Source organism: Thamnophis sirtalis, unplaced genomic scaffold (genome assembly GCF_051295495.1).
Source record: "Thamnophis sirtalis isolate CommonGarterSnake01/CBP01778 unplaced genomic scaffold, rThaSir2_p1.2 scaffold_1, whole genome shotgun sequence".
NCBI lineage: Eukaryota > Metazoa > Chordata > Lepidosauria > Squamata > Natricidae > Thamnophis > Thamnophis sirtalis.
The window spans coordinates 84,296,523-84,324,143 of record NW_028261381.1 but is presented as its reverse complement, the minus strand read 5'-3'; the positions used below and the strand labels follow the sequence as shown (position 1 = coordinate 84,324,143).

Sequence of the window (27,621 nt, the reverse complement as noted above, 5' to 3'; positions counted from 1 at the left end):
TTGGCTACCAAATTATTCTTATATAATGATTTGTAATATATCTGAAATGATTTCTTGATGTTGATAGTAATACATGTTGTAAGGTTTATTTTTTTTAAAATAAAATTTAACAGCAGTTTATGAAATTCATAACACAGCCTTAACGGCAAATAAGGTTATCAGGTTGGATGACACTATGGAGTAGGCAGTATCCAATAAGAAACTATTTGGAGATAATAGCTGTGCTATTTGTTTATTTATTTAATTTTCAAATTTATATGGCTGCACATCTTCTACAAGGTGACTCTGGGCAGCACACAGCACATCTGTAGGATCTTTTCTGCCAGGGGATCCCCAGAACTGATGGGAGGGGAGCATGTTTTGAGGAATACTCTCATCCAGGGGTGGGCTGCTGGGGTTTGGGAGAACCTGTAAGATTCTGTGCAGTTTGGAGAACCCCCAAATCCCACTCCTGGCTGGCCCCGCCCACTCTGCCCCTCCCAGGAGTCCCCATGTGGCCTGTTTTGGATGCAGGTAAGTGCAGGGTGTGCACGGAGGCTTGGGGAGGGAAAAACAGGGCTACCAAAAGTTTGGAAGGCTGGAAACGGGCCCGTTTCTGGTCTCCATAGGGCCTTTGGAACCCGGGGAGCCTGTTTTCACCCTCCCGGAGGCCGGGTGGATTCCTGCCGCCATTACTACCAGTTTGGTGCTCGAAAAATTTTGCACCCCCCAAAAATTTGTATTTTTTCAATGAAGATTGTTCTGTGCATGTGCAGAACAGAAAATCAAGATGGTGCTGCCGAGGATAGAACTACGTGTTGAAGTTACTACCTACTCAGCCGAACTGTACTGGTAGGAACCCACCTCTGCCAGAAGCTCGAGGAAAGCCTCTGGAACCCAGGGAGGCAACCCCCCTGGCTGTGGTGCAGGAGGCTGACTAGGCCATGCCCACCATGGCCACACCCACCCAATAACCAGGCAGAGAACCCCTTGCTAAAAATTTTGAAGCCCACCCTGCTCTCATCTCAGAGATGATGATGTTCCAGAAGTCTTATACTCTAATACTTAGTAGGAAATGGTTGGATGTGCATTCTATAAAGTGACTGATTATACAAGTGTCATTATCAATAGGAATGTTTGATGATTTGCAGAAATTGTTATTGGATAGGCATAGATTTCATTTATATTACTACAGTTCCCAGGAATTGTGCATTTCTACTTTTTTCCCTGGAGATTTTGGCAATAAATATATTAAAAGATACAGAAGTAGAAATCACTCTTGTATGGGAACCATGGAATTTAATATATACCAACCATGTGTGATGATGATTAGAAATAATTAAATAGTCACTCGGGGCTCTAGATTAGGAGTTGAACTAGGAGCAGTGGTGGGTTTCAAAAATTGTTCGAACCTACTCTGTGGGTGTGGCCTCCTTTGTGGGAGTTGCTTGCCGCCCATGTGACCGGATGGGAGTGGCTTGCCACCCATAGGACCGGATATGAAGATGCTGACGACACTTGTCAGAACCACCTTAAATTACCTCACACACAGCACTGGCACGCATAAGAATATGATGTAAACTTGTTTTTTAAAAGGCATCTTTGGATTGCATTAAAATAACTTCAACACATGTTCTGATTGCACCACAAACGCCGTAGTCATCCTTACCTTTCACAGAGGCACTGAATTTTATAAATATGAGCATGATAGTGTAGAATAATCATATACAAGGACCAGTGGTGGGTTTCAAAAAATTTTGGAACCTCTTCTGTAGGTGTGGCCTGCTTTCCAGGTCCACTGGTGAAACCTCTTCTAACCAGTTTGGTACATTTGACGAACTGGTTCTACCGAATAGGTGCGAACTGGTAGGAACCCTCCTCTGACTAGGAGATAGAGAGAAAGCCAGAAACTAATATCCAGGAGATGCCTGGATCAAAGGCCAAATTGGGAGGTTAAATCAGAAATCACTAGAATTTGTGATTAACAAAATGCTGAGTAATGAATAATCAGGCATAAAAACAAAACAAATATATGTTCCATCTGGTGAAAAATTTAGTAGAAAATTTATGCAAGGCAGGGATCAGTTTTGTCTAGTCATCCTTTAGAACTGTGTAGAATAAGATATGAGAATTCAAAATGCAGGTTCCAGACTCTAAGCAAAATTGCAGTTTGTTTATAGTTGAAATTGGTCAGATGACTAGAATTCCCAGGTTGTTTCATAGAATCATTTGGCGGGGGGGGGGGGGGGGAGGAAAGAAAGGGAAAAATAACCTTGATTCAATCACATTGAATTTTTAGATTTATTTTCCATCTTTCATTTACTCTAGAGTAAGTTCTCATATCACATAACCTTATTTTAGCATTTTTAAAAGTAAGCTATTTAGCTATAATTTCTAGATGATAGATTAATTTAATGGGTGATCCGCAAAACTCAACAAAGAATATCTGAAAGGGATTGTAGTGTATGGTAATGAGAGTTAAGCAAAAATAGAGCCAGATTGTTGGAGGTAAAAAAAAGCCTGAGCAACTATAAAGTATGAAAGTAATCTTAATAATAGCCCTGCAAATTAATTCAAGTATCACTACCTTGTTTGCAGTGTTCGAACCCGCATATTGCACCCAGGAAACTCTGTTGGTATCCTGTAGATCATACCCAGAGTTTTTAGTATGGTTCCGAATTAGATAATTTCAGGGGTGGGCTTCCAAAATTTCAGCAACGGGTTCTCTGCCCGGTTACTGGGTGGGCATGGCCATGATGGACATGGCCTAATCGACCTCCTACATCATGGTGGGGGGTGTTTTTGCCTTCCCCAGACTCCAGAGGCTTTCCTTGAGCCTCCGGGAGAGTGAAAACTGCCTCCCCCGGGCTCCAGAAGCCTTCTGGGCGGCCCATTTCCCGCCCACCCAGAGCCTCTGTGCAGGCTCTGCACTTACCTCGCATCCAAAATGGGCCATGTGGAGACTCCTGGGAGGGCGAAGGTGGGTGGGGCCAGCCAGGGGTGGGATTTGGAGGTTCTCCGAATCGGCCATAACGTTAGCTACGGGTCTCCCGAGCCAGGGCAAACCAATAGCAGCCCACCCCTGGATAACTTCAAAGAATGTATGTAACTTTGAGTCCAATGGAAATTTTTATCCCATCTCGCTAACCCCGACCCCGCTCTTTTTAGCATTGACAAAAACTGCTTCTGTCTTATTTTAAAACCAAAATGCAATTCCAGTATGAGGTATATAATCTTCTTCATCTAAAGTGTGATTACAAAATTATCGTATTTTTTAGACTATAAGATGCACCTTCCCCCCCCAAAAAAGTGGGTGAAAATCTGGGTGCCTCTTATACACGGAATACAGCATTTTTGGCCTCCCAAAACCGCACCTCCTTCGCAAAAATGGATATGCGGAGCCGAGGTGGCGCAGTGGTTAGGGTGCAGTACTGCAGGCCACTTCATCTGACTGTTATCTGCAGTTCAGCAGTTCTAATCTCACCGGCTCAAGTTAGACTCACCCTTCCATCCTTCCGAGGTGGGTAAAATGAGGACCCAGACTGTGTGGGCGATATGCTGACTCTGTAAACCGCTTAGAGAGGGCTGAAAGCCCTATGAAGCGGTATATAAGTCTAACTGCTATTGCTATTGCTATTGCTATTTTGGGAAGCTTGCAAAGTGCTCCTGGGGGCTGGGAAGGGCAAAAATGAGTGGAAAACAGGGCCATTTTTTTCCCATTTCTGCCCCCACCCCAGCCACCATGAGCACTTTGCAGGCCTCCCAAAGCCTATGCAAGCCATGTTTTTTGCTTGTTTTTGCCCTGCCTCTGCCCCCAGGAGCACTTTGCAGGTCTCTCAAACTCTCTGCATGCCTCGTTTTTCACAAAAAAACAAGGCGTGCAGAGGGTTTGGGAGGCCTGCAGAGTGCAAAAACTTTTATTTTAATTTGCCTCTTCAAAATCTTGGTGCGCCTTATACTCCGGTGCGTCTTATAGTCCGAAAAATACGGTAACAGCCTGGTCAATGATAATTGATTGTTCCTACTTTATTAATATACAGTAAAATCATCCAAGATTCCTCATATCAAGATTTTTTTAAAAATAAAAGAGTTAGCTGTTTTAAGCTATTTAACTGGAGTTTTAGCTTTGGAATGACATTTGTAATTCAACTGGCATGACTTTTCCCTGGGAATAAATGTTCTTGCTAATGAACGGTGAAGAGTGGTCTTGGCCTCCACGAGTTATACTAAGAATAACATCTTCAAGAAACCTTGTGTAAAATTAGAATTTCTCAGGGCAGATTGAGAACCAGATTTGTTTATGCTTGTGCTTTTAAAATAGGATTTCATTGCAGAGCTCATTTTAGTGTTAGAATGTACTTTCTAGGCACCTATGGACAATTTTCTACTGGATTTTTTCCCCTGTTTTAACAAATTGTATAGTATTAACAAGATTCTAATAAGGAAAACTAGTGCAAGCGGCAAATCTAGAATGAAAGACAATTGTATAGCTTGAACTCACTCTCAGAGTGTTCATTGGTAGTATGGTAACAAATTAAAATGAATTGAATTGAGTGAGCTTCATAGCTAAGTCTTGCATTCTGCAATAGTTTTATAAATGGCTTAGGAGGAGAGCTAAATTAATACCCTAGTAAACAAAAAAATCAAAAGAGTCTTCATTGGTACAAATAGCTTGAAATTACTGCAGTAATAAACAGAATTGGCTGTGTAGAAGATACAGCAGTAAAAAGACAGAGGATTTACTGTGTTGACAGTCTTAAATTACAAATTGCATTAAAAATAGTCCTGAACTTACAACTATTAGTAGTGATTGTTTGAAATTAAAATGACACTGAAAAAAGTGACTTACAGCCAGACTTGCAGATGGTTGCACTTACAACCATCACAGAATCTCCATGGTCGCATATATTCGGGAGCTTCAACATACAGTATATTTACAATGGTTGCAATGTCCCAGGGTTATGTGATCCCCATTTGCAACCTTCTCAACCAACTTCCAACAAACAAAGTCAATAGGGGAAGCCAGATTTGTTTAATAAATACATGATTCATTTAACAATTGCAGCGATTCACTTAACAACTCAGGCAAAAAGGTCATAAAATTGAACATGAGTTACTTAATAACCACTTTGCGTAGCAATGGAAATTGTGGTCCCAATTGTGAGTGTAAGTCAAGGATTACTGTAATATTTTTAACATAAAGTTGGGACCAATTAAATATTAAGGTTACTAATTGTTGACATATGTATGAAATATTTTAAAGTGAAATAGTAACATTAATATAAGATTGAGTAGAAAGAACTTCTAACAGACTTGAATAAAATTAAGGACGTGATTTACTGTAGGTATTTTAATACCAATGTTTTGCAATATAATATCTTGAAATGACCTCATATTCTTTCTGTCCACTACCGTATGTATTTTAGAGTGCCATAACTTTTTAAGGATTTGGTGTTCTAGGCATCTTTTCATGTTTTGAACTCTGAAAACTTGTCAGATTCTTGATTCTTTCTCCTTTGTAGTAAATTTTCCTCCCTAAGGTACTTGGTTTATTTCTTCTAGGTTTTCAATGAAATGTGTTTTCTTACTCTGTAAATAAGTCCTGAAATATTAGTCCTAGTGATTCAGGGCTGCTGGATTGGCTGATATCCTGCATTTCCTTCTGAAATGCAATACACCACTGACAGCCTATCTCCATTTACAAGGCATAGGAGACAACCCATATGGGGTTATTGTTTTTGCCGCTATTGAGATTTGAAGCACTATCTTCAATTTGTCACTGAGGATTTCTGGTTTACAGTGAATTACCTTTTCCAGGGAGGGACGTGGTGGTTCGTGGCTAAGATGCTGAGCTTGTTGATCAGAAAGGTTGGCAGTTCAGTTGTTTGATTCCCTAGCACCCCATGATGGCATGAGCTCCCATTACTTGTCCCAGCTTCTGCCAACCTAGCACTTCGAAAACACGTAAAAAATGCAAATAGAAAAATAGGGACCACCTTGGTGGGAAGGTAAGAGCGCTCCGTGCACCTTCACCATTTAGTCATGGTGGCAACATGACCACAGAGATGTCTTCGGACAGCGCTGGCTTTTCGGCTTTGAAATGGAGATGAGCATCGCCCCCTAGAGTCAGGAACGACCAGCACATAAATGCAAGGGGAACCTTTACCTTTTCCAAATGTTTACTTTTATTGGAGCAAATTCTTATGAATCCCGAGAAAGGACTTTCTTCCATCTTCTATTCCATAGTATAGATAGACTTGTTTCCCGGAATCTTTTGCACATCCAAATATCAGTGTCCTTCATGCTCTGCTCATTCTTTTCACCCAAATGGTTACAGCATTTGTGCAATCCTAGTATAATCAGTTCAGGATTAGCTGACATCAGTCTCTCAGTTTAAGCTCTTTATACCAGATATGGTGAAGAATTGCTTTCAGTGGTGGACTGCCATCCTGTCTCCGTTGTCTTGAATATATATATATATATATATATATATATATATATATATATGATTTTGTCTATGCAGGATGGATAAACCATTAAAAAATCAATCACTTTTGTTATTTGCTCAGCAGTAATCCAATACATTCTTAACCCTTCTTGTATTTGATTATCACTCATACTTCTTGATGCACTGCTGCATTTAATGTTTGTGTTTATATAAAATGTAAGAAGATGCTAATATTCCCCCTGCTATTATTCAGAAGCTTCTTGTTAATTGTGGCTATGTTGATACGAAACAAAGAGGCATCATAATGCAAAATGCTCAGTCTTCAACATCTTCCAGAAAATGGTCAAAGAGCATCCATGCTAGGACTGTGGTGACTAAGTATCTTCTCCCATGCGATTAATATTTTATGGAGAGAGAGAAGCCCATTACACTCATGCTACTATTCTTATTCCCACTGTGTCTATTGAATAAAGCTCCCTAAGAAACTTGAATAATAAAAAAAACAATTCAGAAAGCACCTGTACTAATATGAATTATGTAAAAAGCAAAGGCAACAATATTGGTCACAGCAGATTCCCTCTAAGATTCATTTTGATTCCTGGTGATTTCATAGTCATGATCGTGCAGTTTTCCTGATAACTGTGTAGTGTCTGTAGGCAGCATCAAAACAGGCAAGATGATAAATGGGTCACTGCAATGCAAGTTCCAACTTTTTTGTTGGAGGCAGTGGATGTTGTATTGTAATACTATATCTGACCTCTTGCTTTTTTTGACCACCGCACACCACAAACAGACTGTGGACATTACTATATTTGCCCACCTCCAGAATGCCTTTTCAGCTTCCAAGACAGCCATGCAGTTCCTGCAGCCCTGTAGTTCCTGCAGTTTTCCTCCCAAGGCTTTTTACCTGCTTCCCAGTGGTGGGTTTCAAAAATTTTTCGAACCTACTCTGTGGGTGTGTCCTCCTTTGTGGGAGTGGCTTGCCAGCCATGTGACCTGGTGGGAGTGGCTTGCTGGCCATGTGCTTTCTCTCTCTCTCTCTCTCTCTCTCTCTCTCTCTCTCTCTCTCTCTCTCTCTCTCTCTCTCTCTCTCTCTCTCTCTCCTTCCTTTTGTCTCTCTGTCCCTTTTTCCTTTTTTTCTTTCATCTCTCACTTTTTCTTTGTTTTTTCTTTTTTTCTTTTTTTCTTTCTTCCTTTCTTTCTCTTTCTCTTTCTCTCTCTGTGTAAGACTGACTCTCTCTGTGTGTGTGTGTGTCAGTGGTGGGTTTCAAAAATTTTTGGAACCTCTTCTGTAGGTGTGGCCTGCTTTCCGGGTCCACTGGTGGGACCTCTTCTAACCGGTTCAGTAGATTTGACGAACCGGTTCTACCGAACTGGTGCGAACTGGTAGGAACCCACTTCTGCTGCTTCCTAAGGCTGAGAGGGAGTGACTGTTCCAGGGTCGTCCAGCTGGCTTTATGACCCAGGCAAGACTAGAACTCACAAGTTTCCCACCTGATGACTTAACCACTATAGCAAACTGATTCTTTTTCTAGGATTCCAGGAACCCAGAATTTGTACTAAGGCATCATCTTTATCAAATTGACAAATTGTTTACAAAATAGTGCAAAAATCACCCAGAACCGTTTCATAGAGCCGAGGTGGCGCAGTGGTTAAATGCAGCACTGCAGGCTACTTCAGCTGACTGCAGTTCTGCAGTTCGGCTGTTCGAATCTCACCAGGCTCAAGGTTGACTCAGCCTTCCATCCTTCCGAGGTGGGTAAAATGAGGACCCGTATTGTTGGGGGCAATATGCTGACTCTGTAAACCGCTTAGAGAGGGCTGAAAGCCCTATGAAGCAGTATATAAGTCTAACTGCTATTGCTATTGCTATTCATGACAAAATGATTAAGTTCACCAGAAAACAAAAAGAGGGGGGGAGAGGGAGAAAACACATCAAGTGTTTAAGAAATATCTTCAGACTAGGTCATGAAAAAACTGAAGAAGCTTCTTGGATGAGAAGTGAAACATCTTCAAGGAAAAACAAAGTCCAGTTGCCTTTTGAAAAATCCCTTTGAGATAACCATGATCTGGAAGATTGAGGATCTCCATAGACCAGGGGTGTCAAACTCATGGCCCACGGGCTGGATGCATCACACGCTGCCCATGCCCACCCTCAGTTTAGCGAAGGGGAGGGGAGTCGCAATATATCACATGACATCCCTACCATAGAAAATCATGAAAAAAGGTCATAAAGGCAAATTAGGTAGTGTTAATGGTGGGAAGGTATGCATCTCCAGACAGTACAATCCCAGCATAAATGTCATAAAGCTTTTTTTGTTCTTCATTAAAAGCTCAATTTGGTATTTATCCAATTTGCTTAAAAGTAAAAAAAAACAGCCATATTAACAGGATTGATGTACTAATTCCATTTTTGAGCCTGTGATATGATAAATGATAGAAGATTTCACTATTCTGTCTAAGGCCATAAAAACTAGGAGTTTATGGCTACAAGTAACTTTGAGAGTCCAAATTTTAAAATCAGATTTGTGCTAGATGAGATTCATGGTATAAAAATAAACTACTGCTTGTCTCTCCTATTATTATGTAAGATGCAAGTAGATGTAAATAGCATCGTTTTGGATATGAATTTTTAGCTAACATTTTTAAGTAGGAGAATACAGTCTTAATCTGAACTGGGTCAGAGGTTTTTCCAAAATGTGTAGGTGTAGTTAATATGTTGTTGAAAGCTTTGTTTACAAATAGTGTGAAAAGAAGATCCCAGAAAAAAATGCCTTTGCTAATACATACACCTGCATTAAGAGTTAACACAATCTTGAGATTTCATCTGTTTTCTATGTGCCCATTTTAAATTTAGTTATTCAGAAATGAGTAATGTCCTCGTGTTATAAACTGTGAGAGAATGCTAATAGGGATCTGCTCCCCCCCCCCACAGCATTCCTGCTAAAATAGAGGAAAGCGTTCACTTAGCTTTCTGAATAGTTTCTTAAAATGCATTTTTAATGTTAGAAGCTTGGCTAAGCATAGCAAGTGCTTTAGTTTTGTTAAGGGAGCCAGATGTTACACATTGACCTTAAATGGTAAAAGCTCCCAGAGTCAATAGGAGAGAGAGAGAGAGAGAGAGAGAGGGAGGGAGGGAGGGAGAGAGAGAGAGAGAAGCTTTGCTGAATGGGGAAAATTAGGAATTGCTCAGTTTTAGGTAAGTGGTCACTGGGAACCAAGAGTAAAGCACTTTCTACAGCCAAGGAACCCTTTTCTACCTTAAAGGTACAGTACCACATTATTATGCTTTAGTGAAGTCTTATTGATTGTCTTGGAATTCAGCTTCATAAGCAGGGGTATCTTTGTAAAGTACTTAGTTCACTTCCTTCTCCTGTGCTATTTTGAAAGTACATATAAAACCATGCTCAAGAAATGTTAGCTGATGTTTAAACCAATTAATTTTATCAGTAAATTGTGACTTTATGTTAATTGTTAAGTACAGCGCTCTGAGATGATTAAAATAAGCATTCTAGCACTAATGTACAACTGTATGGGCTTCTGCGCTACATGCTCACTTAATAGCATATAGAGTCAAATTGCCTGCTTTGATGGAATATCTACTTAACTTTGGAACCTGTCTTTTCAGAATATGTCTCCAAAACTGTGACATTAAAATGGTGATGCTTCATTTCTTTTTCTTTAAAAAAACACGTATAAGTAAAGAGATTTCTTTAAGGATTTCTAAAATTAAGTGTAAATGAACTTTAAAAAAAACCTTACTGAAGATTGGATTGCAATTGCTTTGCAGGTAATTAGCATTTGTTTATAAATAATTGTTTTAAAGTATATTAGGTATTCTGATATCTCTGTTCAGGTTTGTTGGCTACCATAAACTGAAAGATTATGGGGATAATATATTTATACAAGCAAACCTGGGCTGGTTTAAAAGTATTCCGTTGTACTATTTTATTAAAATTTGTCAAGAATTCTAACTTCTGGAAATATTTATTGCATATTTGTAATAGTTGATAACCTAGCCCTTTTCAATTACTATAGCTTGTCTGAAAAAATATGTATTTTGTATGGCATTACAGCATTTTACAGCAAATATGTTGAGCAGCACTGTGCTATTTCCAATAGAATACATTATTTCTATTCCTTCTGACTGATCTCCTTTGTATATGTTAAGCTCCCATATCTAGGCTTTCTGGTGTTCTTAATTTTTTATGTACATTTCTCCCTTAATTTACTGCTCTGCTGGAATGCATGCTATATTTGTTTTTCTTTGTTTTTTGCCTTATTCTTGTATATTCAAGAGTTTGAGTTAGTTGTAATCTCTAAGGATCAGAAAATAGCATTTTGAGATTCAGGGCCAAACTATTCCTGAATACTTTTGATATGTTTGACATCACTTTCTAAACCAAAAAATGAAAGCAGGAAATGTCAGACTTTAATGCTCACATTTCAACATCCCTGCTTTTATGTATGTGAATGGGTGAGACAGAATGCAGAGCACAATAGGATTAGGAGCCTAAATATTTACTATAAGAACTTGGTTGACTTCATTGTATGTTACTCCTGAAAGATCACCAGGGTATCATTTTGCTTTCACATCTCAAGGGCTGGATGATATACAATTTAAACAAGTTTTAAATCATTCAGGAAAACAGAGGATGTTCTTAATATTTATAGCAAGTACTATAATCAACTACAGTCTATAGCTTATAATGCTAGTATTAAAGTATAGCAGTTCAGGTGTGACATTCTAGAATGCTGAATATGAAAACATTCAAATTGCACTTATTTTCATTCAAGAAACCTATATTAATTTGTGAGTTTTAACAAGAACTATAGAAAGGTAACTTAATGCTTTTTAAACAGGAATATTTGCTTTGGATCTTATTTTTAGGAACATATAAGTGAAGGCTTAATGATATAAACTAGCATTTTGTGGAAGAGCTCAAGATTTAAAAAGTGTCTGGGCAGAGAAATACCTGAATTTAACCATCTGTCGCCTCTAAATCCTGATGTACAAACAATTAACTTACTTTGATAACACACTATCCATTGATTTTTTATTGAGAAGATGTCTTGCCAGAACATGTAATGTATGTGTTATCCTTCTGCCTTTATTTGGGCTTTGGCCTTAATTAGATCTTATTTTCCTTTTAAAATGGTACTGTTGAGCATCAGTCTTTCCTATGATGATAAGAGGGTCTTTATATATCTCCATTCAACTTTATTGACACTCTGAATGGAGGTGTTTCCCAGTCCATCCTTATTTTAAAAGGATTCTTTTCAAAGATGTGACTATTTTAAAAATGCATATGCTTTTGCGCAAACCTTCTTCCCTGTATAAAATGTTAAATAGTCTATTCAAGAGGAATCACAATGATGAGATTTAATCCATGACACAATGGAATCAGCCAGATGCAGGCAGTAAAATCACTTGTTTTTACATCTCCCAAGGCCTTTATTTTGTTCTAATCTCTCAAAAAACTTTCTTTGGGGGGTGGGGATGAGATAGAGTGGTCCAGATTGTTGATAGAAGGACACTGTCATGTTCTACTCAGGGAGCTATTACACACACAACTTTCAAAACAGAACCCTAACTGAAATTTCAGGGAAGCCTGTGCTAAAAACCATAATATGAAAGAGTGAATTGAAATAAACTAATTAATGGCTACAAATTATTGATACTATCAGCTCACACCATTACACTGTATGGTGAGAAGAGTTTGGATCAAATTTATTAATAACATGTTTTAAAGAACTCCTACCCATTTAGTCATCTTATATATTTTATTGTGAGGGAAATGTTTTTTTTCTGTTCAAATAAGTATATAATAAAAGAAAATAGCATTGTATTTTCATAGTAAAGCAATAGAAGACATAATAAAGCAATATGTGGAGAAACATGGGCTATCCTATAATGAAGCCTACTTCCTCATACTGCAGAAATAACCATTGTGTATAATATTAACATTTGACTCTTTCATCTTCCTATTGATTATGTGCCGTTACTTTGATGTCAACTTTTAGCAGCCACACAGATATTCTTTGGGACAATCTGTTCCTAACTTAGTGCTTTAGGTCTTCCATAGGTATACCCTATGGTGAGCCCAGCCATCTTGCTGTTGGTTGTCTTTTCTTCCATTTCCATTAGAACCTTCACCAGAGAACTAGATTTTTGCATAAAGCATCCAAAATATGGTAATCTGAGCCTGGCCGTCTGTGCTGTATAAATTCCTTAAACAATAAAAATAGCAATATAATTCTTCGTAAAACTGTAATACATTATATTCTGCAACAATACAGTATAAAATAAAAATAATAGTATTTGCACATCACTATTGATTTCTCTAATTCATATACAGTAGATTGACTCAAAATCAGTCATGGGAAGAACTTCAACTGCATGAAACCCATATTGCTGATTAAAGTTTGGATAGCTCATTAAACTGTCAGATGATATATAAGTCAGAAACTATTCCCTTAGAAACATCCCTGTTCAGACCTGGCTCTGTATCCTAATTCACTTCCATGTTGACCCAAACAAATGGGATCCTGTCGTGCTTATTGCTGTGGCAGCTTTTAAAGCGTTTTCCTATATAGGTCTTGTAAACTGAATAAGAGCTAGGATTTTCTTTTATAATCTTGCCAACTCAGAAGCAACACTCAGCTCTGTAAACTATGAAGCAACAATCGGCATAAACAAGTCTCAGCAAATGCAAAGTACCCTTCTTTCGCTACTTCTCAATCTATGAATAGGCCTCCATTGCAGACATGACTTGCTATTACTAGGGACACTATAGAAATACACAATGTTTTCTCAGAAAGAGCTTAGAAGATCTGAATTTGAGAGCAAACTGAAAATGCTACTTTGGTAGAAACTTTGGGCCAGGTGAGAATTTTCTAATGGTTTTTCTGAATACTAGTCATTCTTTATTTTAATACATACAATATAAAAGTAAATGATCACACTAAAGACTCTTAATGATCCCAAGAGTTTGCACATCATGTACCCTCTCTATGGACCTTCTTTAATTCCTTCCATTCATGTTTGCCTTAAAAGCCATCTTGTATCTGCTCTGAATATAAAAGCACATGCCAGTTTAACAAGCAAAAAGATGCTATAAAAAGTCTGCTGCTCTGTTTAAATGCCTCCACGGTTACTATGGCAATTACATTCTTTAACTGATGTGAGAATTGACAACAGTTCCCTGCCATGTCTCTGATTACTTCAAGGAGACTAGACCCATCCATCATATTAGGACTGTATTTTCCAAAAACATTTTGCCTGAAATGTCATAGATTGCATTTAGGTTCAAAGTGTGAATATGTGTAAAACACATTGCAGTTGCTAGGCAGTGGTGGGTTTCAAATTTTTTTAGAACCTCTTCTGTAGGTGTGGCCTGCTTTGTGGGAGTGGCTTGCCGGCCATGTGACCGGGTGGGAGTGTCTTGGCAGTCATGTGATTGGGTGGGCATAGTCAACTTGTAAAATGTGGTGAAACTCACTTAACAATGCTCTTGCTTAGCAACCAAAATGTTGGCTCAGAAACTCTGGCATTTGAAGCATGCAAGTCTTAAAACTGTCAAGTTACAAGACCTATGCACCCTAACCCTTTAGAAAGAAAAACCCCGGGGTGTTCAAACTTGACAGCTTTAAGACTTGTGGACTTCAACTCCCAGAATTCCTCCTCCAGTCATGTTGGCTCAGGAACTTGACAGCTTTTGGACTTTAAGGTTTAGATAGAACTCTTAGAGGCAGGCGGGGCAATTTGTGAGCCAGCCAATCAGTGAGCGGTGGGTGGGGCAAGCGTGGTGCGGACGGGCAGGGTGGGGGAGCTGGAACCGGTTCTAAACGGCATGGTAGATTTGTGGAATCTCTTCTATAGAATAGGTTAGAACTGGCAGGAACCCACTCCTGACTCAGTAATATACAACTACTATTTCAAGAGCAGGTTGTTATATTTGAAATGCATTGGGCCAAATGCACAGTATTTTGCTCTTGGATTTCTGTCTGTGTTTATTAGTATTCACTTACCTTCAGCATGCTTAAAAAATATTCTTGTTTTTCTAACGCAAAAAACCATCCCCAGTGCCCTGAGCAACAAGAAATATGTGAAAAAATAGGCTTTGTAAGATAGATATGATTAGATCTCCAGCTATTTTAAAACAAATCAAGATACTGTAACTGGAGGTGCAGACAAACACAAATAAATTTTGTCTGTGGTTGGCTAAGATCAGGCTTTGCTAGTACTTGTTTGAAATACTGTATCTCCAGGAACACCTAAGTTATAGCCTAGAGCAAGGGTGTCAAACTCAATTTCATTGAGGGCCACAACAGAATTGTGTTTGATGTCAGGGAGCCAGGGTGGATGTGGCCCAGGTGGGCATGGCCAGCTCAATGTCACTCATGTTGGGGGGCACCTGTGGTGGCCCAAGTGCTCTGCCAGCAAAAACAGGCTTCTGAGCTCTGTTTCCAGTTACGACTGCCTCCTGCAACCTTCTGCAAGGGAAAATGGCGCATGGGAGGCCCCGTGGGCTCCATTTCTAGCAACTGCTCCTGCAACTCTCTACCAGCAAAAAAAACTGTTTTTGCTGGCAGAGCCACTGCGGGCCAGTTCTTTGCTGTCTCCAGGGCGGTCCCATGGGCCAGAACTAAGCACCCCATGGCCCTTGAGTTTGACACCCCTGATCTAGAGTAAAACTTGAAAACCATCATGGAAGAAGTCATTGGCAAGTCATCCATGTTATTGCCAAGAAAATCATATGATTGTGTCTGGGGAGCTACCCAGAGTCAAGTTTAACTCAAGGGCATCTTGATATGATGGTACTTGGCACCCTAGAAAGAACATCATTTACTCAGGCTTCATTAGATTTTCCACACGTATAAAAGCTACTCCATCAAATCGGAAGAGCTTGCTAGAATGCTAAAGGACTAAGCACAACAAGTTGTAAATGGTGCTGGTGCTGATAACCACTGGTGCTTGGGATCAGGCTGTCATTGCAGTGCCATATTAATCATGGCTTTCTTTGTGGAACAATATGTTGTCCAGCTGAAATATAATGAGAAATATATTATGTGTGCATGAGAAATATTTAACTGTTAGATAGATGCATGTGATGGTGACGCAGGGAGGCATTTTTTGCGGAACATTGAGCATCTTGTTTCCACATAAAGGCTTTCCTCCTGCCCCAAATAATTGCTGAATCATGGTTGATTTGAGAGTGCAGAAGGCCCTCTTTTAAACAGTAAAACTGAAATGTGAGAAATTTACTTTCATGAGTTACTAAATGGCTTTATTGCCTGTACTCTCATTTTTTCCAAATACAGGTAATCCTCAATTTGCAACAGTTGATTTAGTGACAATGTCACTGAAAAAGTGACTTATGACCATTTCCCACAGTTACGACCATTGCAGCATTTCTAAAGCCACATGATCAAAATTCAGATGCTTCGCAACTGACTCATATTTTTGACAATTACAGTGTTCCAGGGTCATGTGATCATCTTTTGTGATCTTCTGACAAGCAAAGTCAATGGGGAAGTCAGATTCAGTTACTAACTTAACAACTGCAGTGATTCGCTTAACAACTGTGGCAAGAAAGGTTGTAAAATGAGGCAAAACTCACTTAACAAATGTCTCAGTCGCAGCATAATTTTTAGGCTCAATTGTGGTCATAAGTCAAGGACTACCTGCAGTAGGATCCAATGTACCAGAAAGTATATTTTCTATGTACTTTTTATGTACTTTGGAGTTCTTTCCTCCTAGCAGGAACTTTGGATTTCTTTGTCTATCAAAAATATATTTAGATTTTTAAATAAAAACTAAGAGAAAGGAACAGAATGCAGTTTTGTTCTTCCAATATACATGAGCTCACATTGCTTATAGAGAAAATAGACAAAAAAATCGTGACTAAAATACTTTGTGAATCTTTTGTGTTGGTACAGAATGAATCAAGCAATTTGTCATGCAAACAGCCCAAACTTTTTGTAAACAAGCCTGTGGTCAAAGAATCTTTGGGTGAACTAGAATTAATGGTACTAAAAATAAATAGGCAATGTGGGATAACTATTTTAACATTTTCATTATAATCCCAGTGGTATTCTTGAGTGTCCAGACCCATGGGCAGCTAGCCAAATTGCATGTTCTTATATAGCCAGATCTCTCAAATTGTCATTTCCAGTTTTGTGTAGGCTTCCTTCTGTGTAAATGAATGTACTTTTTGGCAAAGTCCTGATTTTTAAGTTAAAAAAATATTTTTAAAAATGTAAGAAATGGCATTGCTTTGCTCCATCATAAATCAATAGTCATAGAGTTTATGCCTTTCTTCCTAAAAAATACCTAATTGGAGTATTATGAAGAGTTCTCTACCCTGAATTTGTTTCCTTGTTTTTAGTATCAGAATTTCTAACTGGCTATTTCTATTTCTCTTAAATGCTAGGGATATTCACAGAAGAGAGGAGAGACTCATTCACATAATTAGGACTTGAAGTATTTAGGCCTTTCTGTGTCCTCATATTTTTTATATGCTGTGTGTCAGAGACAGATTCCTCTTGGTTTGGCCCGGTTTGGCCAAAATGGTTTTGGCATTTTGCCTGGGTCACAAAACTGGCAGTGACCCAGGCTTGCCATGCCCACAAATTGGTTCCCTTGCCACTGTTGATGTCGCTGCCACATTGTTTTGTAGTGATCGCACATGCGCAGTTCACTGTAAATTGTTCTCGCAAACCACGCTCAAAGCAAACTGGTAGTAAAACTGGCAGCAACCCACCCCTGCTGTGTTTCCTAAAGATGTTACTGCAGCCCAGGGGTAGATTCTGGCAGGCACTACCGTGTTTTCCCGAAAATACGACATGTCCTGATAATAAGGCCATGCCACATTTTTCTGGTAGGCAAAAATATAAGCCCCCCTCCCAAATAAGCCCCCTGGACAACCCCCCCACCTCAGGCCTGGCAGAGCACCACTCACCAACCTAGCAGTATCCCGAAGGTGCCAAGCCATGGGAACTGGGGAGGAAGCAAAGGTGATCGCGTTGCTTGGTGCCTTTGGGATACCGCTAGGTTGGTGAGCAGCACTGTGCCCTGCTGAAGAGGGGGGTTGCTAGGCGGCTGCTCTCTTGCCAGTGGGCTCCCAAAGAGCCGGGCACAGCCTCATGGGTGAATGGCTGTGTTGCGCTGTCGCAGCAGCGCAACACAACAGCCATGAAGCAACCACGCTCACGAGCAGCCACCCGGCAATCCCCCTTTCCAACCAGGCACAGTGCCATTCACTGACTATGGGATATCGCCAAGCTGCATGAGCCGCCACCCGGTTCCCGCAGGTTGGCGCCTTTGAAATGCCAGTGAATGGCACTCTGCATGGCTGGAGAGGGGGGCTGCGCGAGTGGCTGTTCCACTCTCGCTCACACGCCTCCCAGCCTCACGATGCCCTGGCCCAGCTCTCCCTGCAGAGCCAGGGCACCTCTGCTGCTGCCGCCACCGCCACCACCATCCCAGCATAGCTTTTTGGCGGCTTCCAAACCGAGTCTTCCAGCATTGGCCGCTCTGGGCATACACTCTATAGTTGCCTTATTTTCAGGGAAACAGTATTTACGGTTCGCTCATGTGCACATGCACAGTGCAATTAAAATTCACTGTTTCGCAGAAGCAAAAAAGAAGATGGCGGCGAACCTGGAGAACCGTTTCAGGGGCACTGCCGGTTCCAGACAAACCACTACTGGTTCGCTGAACCAGTCCAAACCAGTAGGAACCCACCACTGCTGCAGCCTCAGTAGTAAACTGATTTTCCAAGCTACAAAATGTGGTTTGCTGTGCTCATTTCCACCTTTTCTTTATCTATACTTGGAACTGAGTGTAAGAATTAATTAGCAGCAATGAAAGATGAGGTTCTTTCTGGCAACCATATTATTTCTGCCACATTTTTTTTAAAATATGGAGCAATATGGAGCCATAAAAAATCTTTTTAAAAAATATTTAATCATCATATTCATCTGGGTAGGTGTAACATCTAAAGCAATGACGCTGCTATAGGACATTATGTACCAAAACAACTAGACATGGACAGTTTTTTCCCTCATGCCATCACTCTGCTGAACACTTAATCCTCATAATACTCTGTATGTCTAGGCATATTCACCCATGTTGCATGACTAGTATTATTATCCTTCTCACGTCCTCTCCTGCCCTATATCATTGGTATAATTGTTATGATTATTATTGCTGTATTGCTTTTCATGCACACTAACAGCTTCTTCACCAAAGACAAATTCCGTGTGTGCCTAATCACACTTGGTCAAATAAAGTACTCTACTAATTCTATTTTGTTAACACATGTCTCAAGTCTGTTGGAATGCTCTTCCAAAACCATCCTATGTCCCCTTTGGCCTATCCTTGGAAATCATTATTGGTTGTTTCTAACAGTGTTTTAACATATAGTTTCTTCCTGCAACTAGTTAGGCCTGAGAAAAGTGCAGCTCTGAAGTTTCAACCCTTCAAACTTCGCCTGCTCTTTGTGTTTTGAGTATTTGTACTCAACTTTCTGTGGTTCTGAATTCTATTCTGTTTTCCTCATATTTTGACCTTGCAGTAGGCTATTTACTACCACTACCACTTGGAGGCAGCAACATCAGTGACATGAGTAGGTTGTTGGTGAAGTGATGTTGCCAGATGGAACAGGGGCAGAGAATTCTGACAGTGAAATCTCAAGAGATCTGTCTTTGAAAAGGTCATGCATGATTGTCCATAAAGTACAGGTTGCTCACACATATTTATAGCTTTCTCCTATCTTGTTTTTTCTACTTCATCAATAGACAATTTTCAGATATTTTCTATGAGCTGAAGTTTCTGAATTATCTCCAGAAATAGTGTGTGGAGGGTGGATTGCAATGTACCAGGGGTGGGTTCCTGCCAGTTCTAACCTCTTCTATAGAAGAGGTTCCACAAATCTACCGTGCTGTTTAGAAGCGGTTCCAGCTCCCTCTCCCCATCCGTCTGCACCACGCTTGCCCCGTCCGCCGCTCACTGATTCACTGGCTCACCAATCACCCTGCCCGCCTCTAAGAGTCCTATATAAACCTTAAAGTCTTAAAGCTATCAAGTTTGAACATCCCTCAGGTTTTTTTCTAAAGGTTATGGGGTGCGAGGGTCTTGTAACTTGACAGCTTTAAGACTTGCGTGCTTCAAATGCCAGAGTTTCTGAGCCAACATTTTGGTTGCTAAGCAAGAGCGTTGTTAAGTGAGTTTCACCACATTTCACAAGTTGGCCACACCCACCCAGTCACATGACTGCCAAGCCACTCCTACTCAGTCACATGGCTGGCAAGCCACTCCCACAAAGCAGGCCACACCTACAGAAGAGGTCTAAAAATTTTTGAAACCCACCACTACAATGTACTCACTAGAAAGCCAGTGGATTTTGAAGTAGACATTTTGTGGGAAATACAATTTGAGAGGGAAAGGAAAATTGCTTTTGATTCAAGTGCAGTTCCTAGTGGCTTACATAGAGTTAGTCATACAATTCTCTTGGCATGATATAGAATTAGTTTGTAATAGTCTTTTCCTATACGTTTCTTCAGTTTCCAAATTCAGCTTGTAGCCTTGGGCTTCCCAGATCATTTGCCCAATCAAGTATTACAGATGGTCCTTGACTTACAAGAATGGAAAAACTGACTTATGACCTTTTTTAACACTTAAGACCATTATAGCTGTGATCCTGTAATCAAAATTTAGACACTTGGCAACTGCAAGCATTTATAATGGTTGCAGTGTCCCAGGGTCATGTGATCACCTTTTGAAACCTTTTGACAAGCAAAGTCAATGGGGAAACTTAACAGATTCACTTAACAACCGTGTTACTAAGTTAACAATTGCAGCAGTGGTGGGTTGCAGGCGATATGCCCCAGTATGGGCGTACTGGAGCCTGTCCAGAGCACCGGGTACCTTTCCAGTATGGTGCTCCAGAGGGCCCACCCGCGTGCCCGTGCTCCTTACCTGTCTTTAAACTCTTCGGCACTTCCACGCATGGCACATACAGCGCCTGTGCGATGCTCCACCAAGCAGCTGGAGCCTCGTGGAGGCGTCACTGGATGGTAAGAGGCATGCGCACGCTGCACATGTGTGCGTGCATGTCACACACATTCATGTGGAGGATGCCGGGCCCCGTTGCAACTGTACCGGTTACAATGGGTTCCGGAACCCACCACTGAATTGCAGTGACTCATTCAACAACTGTAACAAGAAAGGCCGTGAAATGGGGCAAAACTCACTTAAAAACCGTCTTGCTTAGTCACTTAAATTTGGGGATCACTTGTGGTTTTAAGTAAAGGACTAGCTATAATTGCAATTAATTCTATTTACAGTAACTTTCTTTTTTCTAGAATGGTCACGTTCCTCTAGGTCAGGTTTTTCCTAAATGGTCAGTATTGATTCCCGAGGGTCAATGGGACCATCAAAGGGGCTGTTGATGCTGTTGTTATTATTAGTTAAAGTAGGATTCATCAAATTATTTTCATGTAAGGTTGGAGCCTAGTGAACAATTTGAAACTTCATGAAAGGATCAATGAGCTGAAGGGTTTGAGGATCCCTGATCTAAGTGAACAATGATTTATTGTTTATGCACAAGGAGACACCTACTTATATAAGCGTCCATGTGCATGCTTTAAAACAGAGGTCTTCAAACTTGGCAACTTTAAGACTTGTGGAGTTGAAGTCTACAAGTCTTAAAGTTGCCAAGTTTGCGGACCCCTGCCTTAAAACATTGCATCTAACATAAAAGTATTTTATAATCAAGGAAAACTTAAGCCAGAAGAAGCTGCAAGTTTTTAAGGTGCCACAAAACTTGATTTCAACAACATTTAGAGTACTCATATCATGAGAAAGATAAATTGCATTGCATCACACAACATTTTAGGCATGTATGTAGTATCGTGACACAAATAAAAAAGGTGTGTGGAACTTGCATTAGGCTGTGTCCGCCATCAACCTAAATCCCCCATTGCCCCCATTTATATTACTGCTTGGTTCTGATAGATTAATTTGACTAATTCTGGAACTATTTTACACATGGTATTCAAAGGGGAATTAAGCTTTCAATGTAAGGTATCAAAATTACTTTAAATGTGTCATGGAGAAGAGTTAATATACATTTATGAGTCTAGCTTATATAATTTGATACTTGATTAAAACTGAGTCAAGTTCTAAAGGGTTTTTGCCTTTTTTAAATTAGGTACAATTTTGCTCAAAATCAATATTCCTGCTACCAATTTGTTTTCCCTTCTTGACTTCTAGAGCCATATTTTCCCCTGGCAACAGTAATTTCAAGTTTCCAACATTACAGAGAGGTGTGAACAACTGCATTTTTAAACAATATGTAATATACAAGTGAGAATTAAATAAGTCTTGCTTGTTGGGCTCCATGTATATCTTGTGTAATGACACCATCAAAACTGACACCAGACAGAGCATAGAGCAACTTAAAGAAGTAGTGCAAGATCAGAAGACGGGGAGAGACCTGTCTATATAATTGCCAATATTTGGACATGACTGAACGGATAACACCATCCAGGGACGTGCAGTCAGGGGAGGCAGGGGAGGTAGAGCCTCACCACGGTCATCATGAAAAGAAAAAAAAATGTAAAAGGAAAAAGGCAAGAGCTGAGGTCAGGCTGAGCTAGTTGCTGCCAGAGTCACCGTGGATGACTCTGCTTAGTGCTTAACTGTTTAAAAAAGCCTCTAAAAAGGTGCCTTCTACAGGAGGAGGCGGGAGAACGGGAAAGTGTGTGTGCACTCCAGTATGGCTCTTTGACTGGCTTCCTGCCTCCTCCTGTGGCCTCCCTGACTCCCTCCAATCCAACTTTGTGTGTGTGTTTGTGTGTGCGTTTGTGTGTGTGTGCTTGTTTGAGAGAGAGTTTGTTTGAATGAGAGAGGGAAGGGGGTAGGAGTGTGTGTGTGTTTGAGAGGGGGGAGGGAGGGAGAAAGGGAGTAAGGTGGGGAAGGGAGATGAAAAAGAATGAAGAAACTTATTTAGCAAAGGAGAAAAACAAATGCTGTCGCTTTAAATCAGAACGGAGCATGCCTTGCTGTGGAATTCTGGGAGTTGAAGTCCACAGGTCTAAAAAAATTGCTGCCTCACCAGCCATAAACCTCACCGCATGTCACTGACACCATCATTATCCCGTATATGCAGTAGTTCATTTATTTGGTGTTTCTTTGCAGTGAAATCATGAAGGGCTATTTGATTACATAATTGACTTTTTATAAGTTCTTGGTTTCTTTGTTTTCCATTTTCATATGAAAGTATACAAATTAATTAGGAGCTTACCAATTTCATATATATATATAAAATTAAAACTTCACAAACTGGATCTTAGCACAATGATTTGGTATCAAAAATATCAGTTATTTCAATCTTTCGTATGGACTTCAGCAACCAGAATTCTCAGCAATAGCTAAATCTGGTTATGGAATTGAACTGAACACATTGCCCAAGTTTAGCAAGACTGAACTGAATGTCAGTTTTACACCATCTGAGACTTGTTGTATTCATTGTGTTTCCTCATCATTTAATTGCACTGTATTATGTTCTGGAATTAATGTTAGGGTTAGGGTTAGGGTTAGGGTTAGGGTTGGGGGTGGGGCTTTGATTTATTTACTAAATTTAATGCTACAAAACTGTAATCCAACATGATAGTCTTTCCCTTTCTCAGTTACATGCACTGTTTTTTTATTTGTATATGCGCTGTCACTTTCTTGTACAAGTAGTCCTTAACTTACTGCCATAATTGATCCAAACATTTCTGTTGCTAAGTGAGGCAGTTGTTAAATGAGTTTTGTCCCATTTTACGACCTTTCTCACATAGTTGTTAAGTGCATCTATAATTGTTAAATTACTAACACGGCTGTTAAATGAACCTAGTTTTACCATTGACTTTTCTTGTCAGAAGGTGGCAAAAAGTGATCACATGACCTTGGGACACTGCGACCGTCATAACTATGAACCAATTCCCAAGCCTTCAAATTTTGATCACATGACTATGGGGATATTGCAGTGGTTGTAAATGTGAAAAACTATCGTAAATCACTTTTTCCAGTACCGTTGTAACTTTGAACAGTCACTAAATAATGATTGTTAGTCAAAGATTACCTGTGTGTAGAAAAAATATTCCATGTGATACCAGATCTTTTCATTTTATCCTTCCTGATACCAGATGGGCTCAGATCTTTTCATTTTATCCTTCAAACAATTGTTGTGATATAAATTGTTGAACTTTGATATGCCTTGAAAAGAAAGAGAAGATATAATGAATAACCTCTTCAGGTGTCTATTTTGACCAAGACTTGTTGTATTCTGCTCTGGTGTCCAATCCTTTTGACTGAAAATTCAGCACCTCTCTTTGAATGATAGTGCTGACTGATTTCTAGTGTGGTAACCTTTAATGTACACCCTCACATCTGAAAGTATATCGGTGGAGGTTGATTTGTGAGCAATTATTTCTTGAGATTTCACATGTAAACAAAAGATTTACATGGTATTCCAAAAAGAGAGAAGGAGCTATTTCTAGTGTGGGGAATAATTTCAATCATTCAAGTCCAGAGTTACATTATTAAATGGCTTTATTAATGTATCCTGCCCTTAGCACAAGGATAAGCACCTTGTTTCTGTTGAGAGATAGAGTATCTCAAGAAGAATCTATTGAGAGCTGCATGGTCGGTGATTGTATAGCAAGTAGAGAATGGATACATCTATTTTCTAATCTGTATTCAGGAAGATATTGGATAAAAGGATCTTGATACTTGAATTACAGCTAATCAATGAGTAATGGGAACTGTCTACATAAATTAGATAATTCTATGAAGACTAATAGTGTATTGGCATCCCTCAGTCTCAAAAGACTATGGTATCGTGGAAGACTAATAAATAGTACTAGGAATAGATAGATAATGATGATGCTGTACCAAAGAATATACAGATAAATCAGTTGGGTGAGTAACTAATTTGGAAAAGGGAACACTTCACCAATGAGATATTTTCCCAATCAAAGCTCTGAATTGATTAATATCCAGGTAACTTTGTAGTTAGCTGGCAAGATAATTTTTTGGCGCACCTGTGGATTTAATCAATTGAAAAGGTACATAATTTATAATAAGTTAAAAGTGGCATAATAGCTGCAAGAATATATATTATTAACAGGTATAATTTCTTCCCTGAAACTTATTTTTTACTGGTGGTCCTTGACTCCCTCCCTCCATAAATCAAAAGTACAAACTTTTCTGACTTTTAAAATGTCTAAACTTATTTTCAGAATTATTCCTTAAAATAATCTTCCCTCCCTCTCCCTTTCTCTCTCTAAATAAGCTTCAGCTTGCTGTTTATCCAGTATGTCAGGTTGCATTACACTGGATTTAACATGTACTTTTAAAATAAGCTGTAACTGATTTTTTTTGTTAGTGCAACTTTAAGGTTTACAGCAAAAGCATTTGCAAATTACATAATACAGTGTTGACTCGTAGTTTCTCATCTTTGGATATTATGTATTAATCATAGATGCACTGAATTTAGAATATATTTCAACTCAGAAGAGATGTTGTTGGACGTTTCCTAATCAGTTCTTCTTGGGTCAAAGATGGGAATTCAAAGAAAAACTCTTAAACAGCAAACGGCATCCCACTAAAACTGAGTATGGGCAGAACAATCCAAGGTAAAGTAAGCCTATTTTTTACATAAGGACTGTCTTTATAAAACGTCTTATAAAATACTTTTTCAATAAAACCATTATTAGAAGGTGCTGTTAATGCCCTTAAAAGTTGTTTAGTTTAAAAGAGTTATTAAACTTACTAGAATTTCTCATTGGGTAATGTTTTAAAAGAAATAGAAAGGAAAAAAACCAGGATGAAATAAGAAGTTGATTTAGCAAAGTCAGTGGGCTTTTGAAAAACAAAGTAAGCTAGTATGACAAATGTAAAGAGGTATCATATTTTCCTATCTTTCTGTTTCTTCTTAAAGTATGTTGTGAATCTGGAACATTGAATGTAACCCTAACAAAGTTCCTATGGTAACTAATTATGCAACCAAATGTTGACTGTTAGATAAAAATACGTATATTTAGATTCTATTGCCACAGTAAATTGGCCATGTTTTAAAAAAATAATCAACGGAGCCTACCTTTTCTGGGGAAAGTATTTACACCTGTGCTGTTTTCTATTTTAATTGGCATTGCAAATGTACAGTTAAAAGTTGTTTGAATATTGGTATTGCCAATTTGTGATGGTATGTGGAATGACTTTGAAGGGAGGAGAGATGTTACCTAGAAAACAGTCAGATAAAAACGGGTGCAGCTCACAAAGTCAAAATGAGCAGAGAAAAACTCAGAAAGGAAACTTCCTAATTTTTTGTACTTTCAGACTTGCAAGATTCTATTAATGAAGACTTGTAGTAAAGTAGAATTGGTTCATCTGGCCATGTTTCCCATCTGGTCTACCTGAGAAGGCTGACATAATTAAATATAAGGACATTTGCTGCCATTTGTTCATTTAAATTCAAAACCTTTGTGAATAAATTGAATATGAATAAACTGATTACATTTATTAGTTTCACATTCAAGTTGCATATATATATATATGCAAATTGGAAGTGAATATGTTAAAACAAACCAAATTGTCAGAATTAGGTTTACAAATTCAATAGATACTGAGGTGTAATAATTATTAAGTCTGTAACTTATCCCATCTTGCTTATTTTTTATGTATTATAGTCATCTAGGTCCAATGGATTCTTGTTCAGAAAATCTTTCTTTAGTTTACATTCATTTTTATTAGCTTTAACTGTAGAGTTGTTCCTGACTGAATAATAATCAGCAGGATATGGAGAAATGAAATTTTGCAGGTGATCAAAATGTTAGATTGTCAGTATAAGGAAATTTGTAAAGCTGGTCAGAATTAACACCTTATAAATGCCTTCCAATTGTAAAACTTCCAAAATTCATGTTGGTTGTTAATGCTGGGATTTCTGGAGATAGTAGACCTAAGACCTAGAGCACTGGTTGAGAGAAGGCTTTTTCTAAGTATTTTCAGTAAGATTTAGAGAACAGTACCAAAAAAAACCCCAAAACCCCATGCTGGCAGATTTCTGTTCCCTTGACAAATGGAAAGTAATCCTCCCCACCAACCTTTTGAATTATTCTTGTAGGTCACCAAGGGCAGGGAACAGATTTAACCACCTCCGTGTCCTCAAATGCACCCACATAACTTTTCCTGTTTAAATCTCTTGGGTTCATTTCAACTGAGAAATAGTAAAATAAGAGTAGAGATCAAATCAAAGACAAACGTGCCCATCTTCTATAAATTAAACACTCCAGTAACAAGGATGCTATTGAAAAAGAATGTTTGTCATGCCTGCTGAATACAGCACCAAAATTCTAGAGGAAATTTGTCTGTTTTAGAATAGGAAGATAATGCAGTATTTGATCAGGGCATTTGTCCCTCGTTATTATCTTCACCCAAAATCCAGAAAAAGTATCTCATACCCAGCACCCGCAATGTCATCTTAACTACGCTCAGTACTCCCACAAGTTAATTATCACTCTCTCTGGCTAACTAAAAAAGAGTACAAACATCAGCATCCAGGCAATTTCCTCCCCCTCATCGTTGGCCCACGTCATTTGTTTCTGCAGCAAGGAAACAAATGATAGGAAACTTGGGATTTACAAAGCCGCCCCATGCTGAAGTGATAGCAAGTTTTTCCTGGCACTCTGATGACACCACTAAGCAAAGAGAACCGGGGTAACAAGGTGAAGTCAGAATTCTTTCCCACAATTTGGATATGGTTTTTTTGCCATTTGTTTGGGTTGCATAGTATCACCCCCGGAAATTTAGACACAGTGAAGATCCAACTGAGATTCACTTGAGAATATCTGCATATTGTCCCACAGTAGGGGTGAAATCAACTTATCTTCGCTACTGGTTCATAAATATGAGTGTGTGCATGCACAGAGCGTCAAAAACAGGACGTGATGATGTCCGGGCTGGTGGGCGGAGCCACCTGCCACCACCACTACCAGTTTGCCTGAACCGGCTGAATTGCACCACTGTCCCACAGCCTTTATTTAAAAAAGATATCCAGTATATTGAAAAACCAGTAAGAAAATACAGAGGTTTTTTTTAAAATGTATGAATGGCTAAGGAGACCACAAATAAGAGAATAGAA

General features: G+C 39.2%; 1 protein-coding gene across 1 annotated transcript in view; it reads left to right on the top strand.

The window, feature by feature from the left end:
• Positions 1–9,570: 9,570 nt before the first annotated feature.
• Positions 9,571–27,621, top strand: part of IRAG1 (inositol 1,4,5-triphosphate receptor associated 1) — a 63,558-nt gene continuing 45,507 nt past the window's right edge. Inside the window, exons 1-3 of the mRNA XM_087704211.1 lie at positions 9,571–9,694; positions 10,056–10,217; positions 24,964–25,117. The gene's annotated coding sequence lies outside the window, so the exon portion shown is untranslated. The remainder of the gene's footprint in view (positions 9,695–10,055; positions 10,218–24,963; positions 25,118–27,621) is intronic.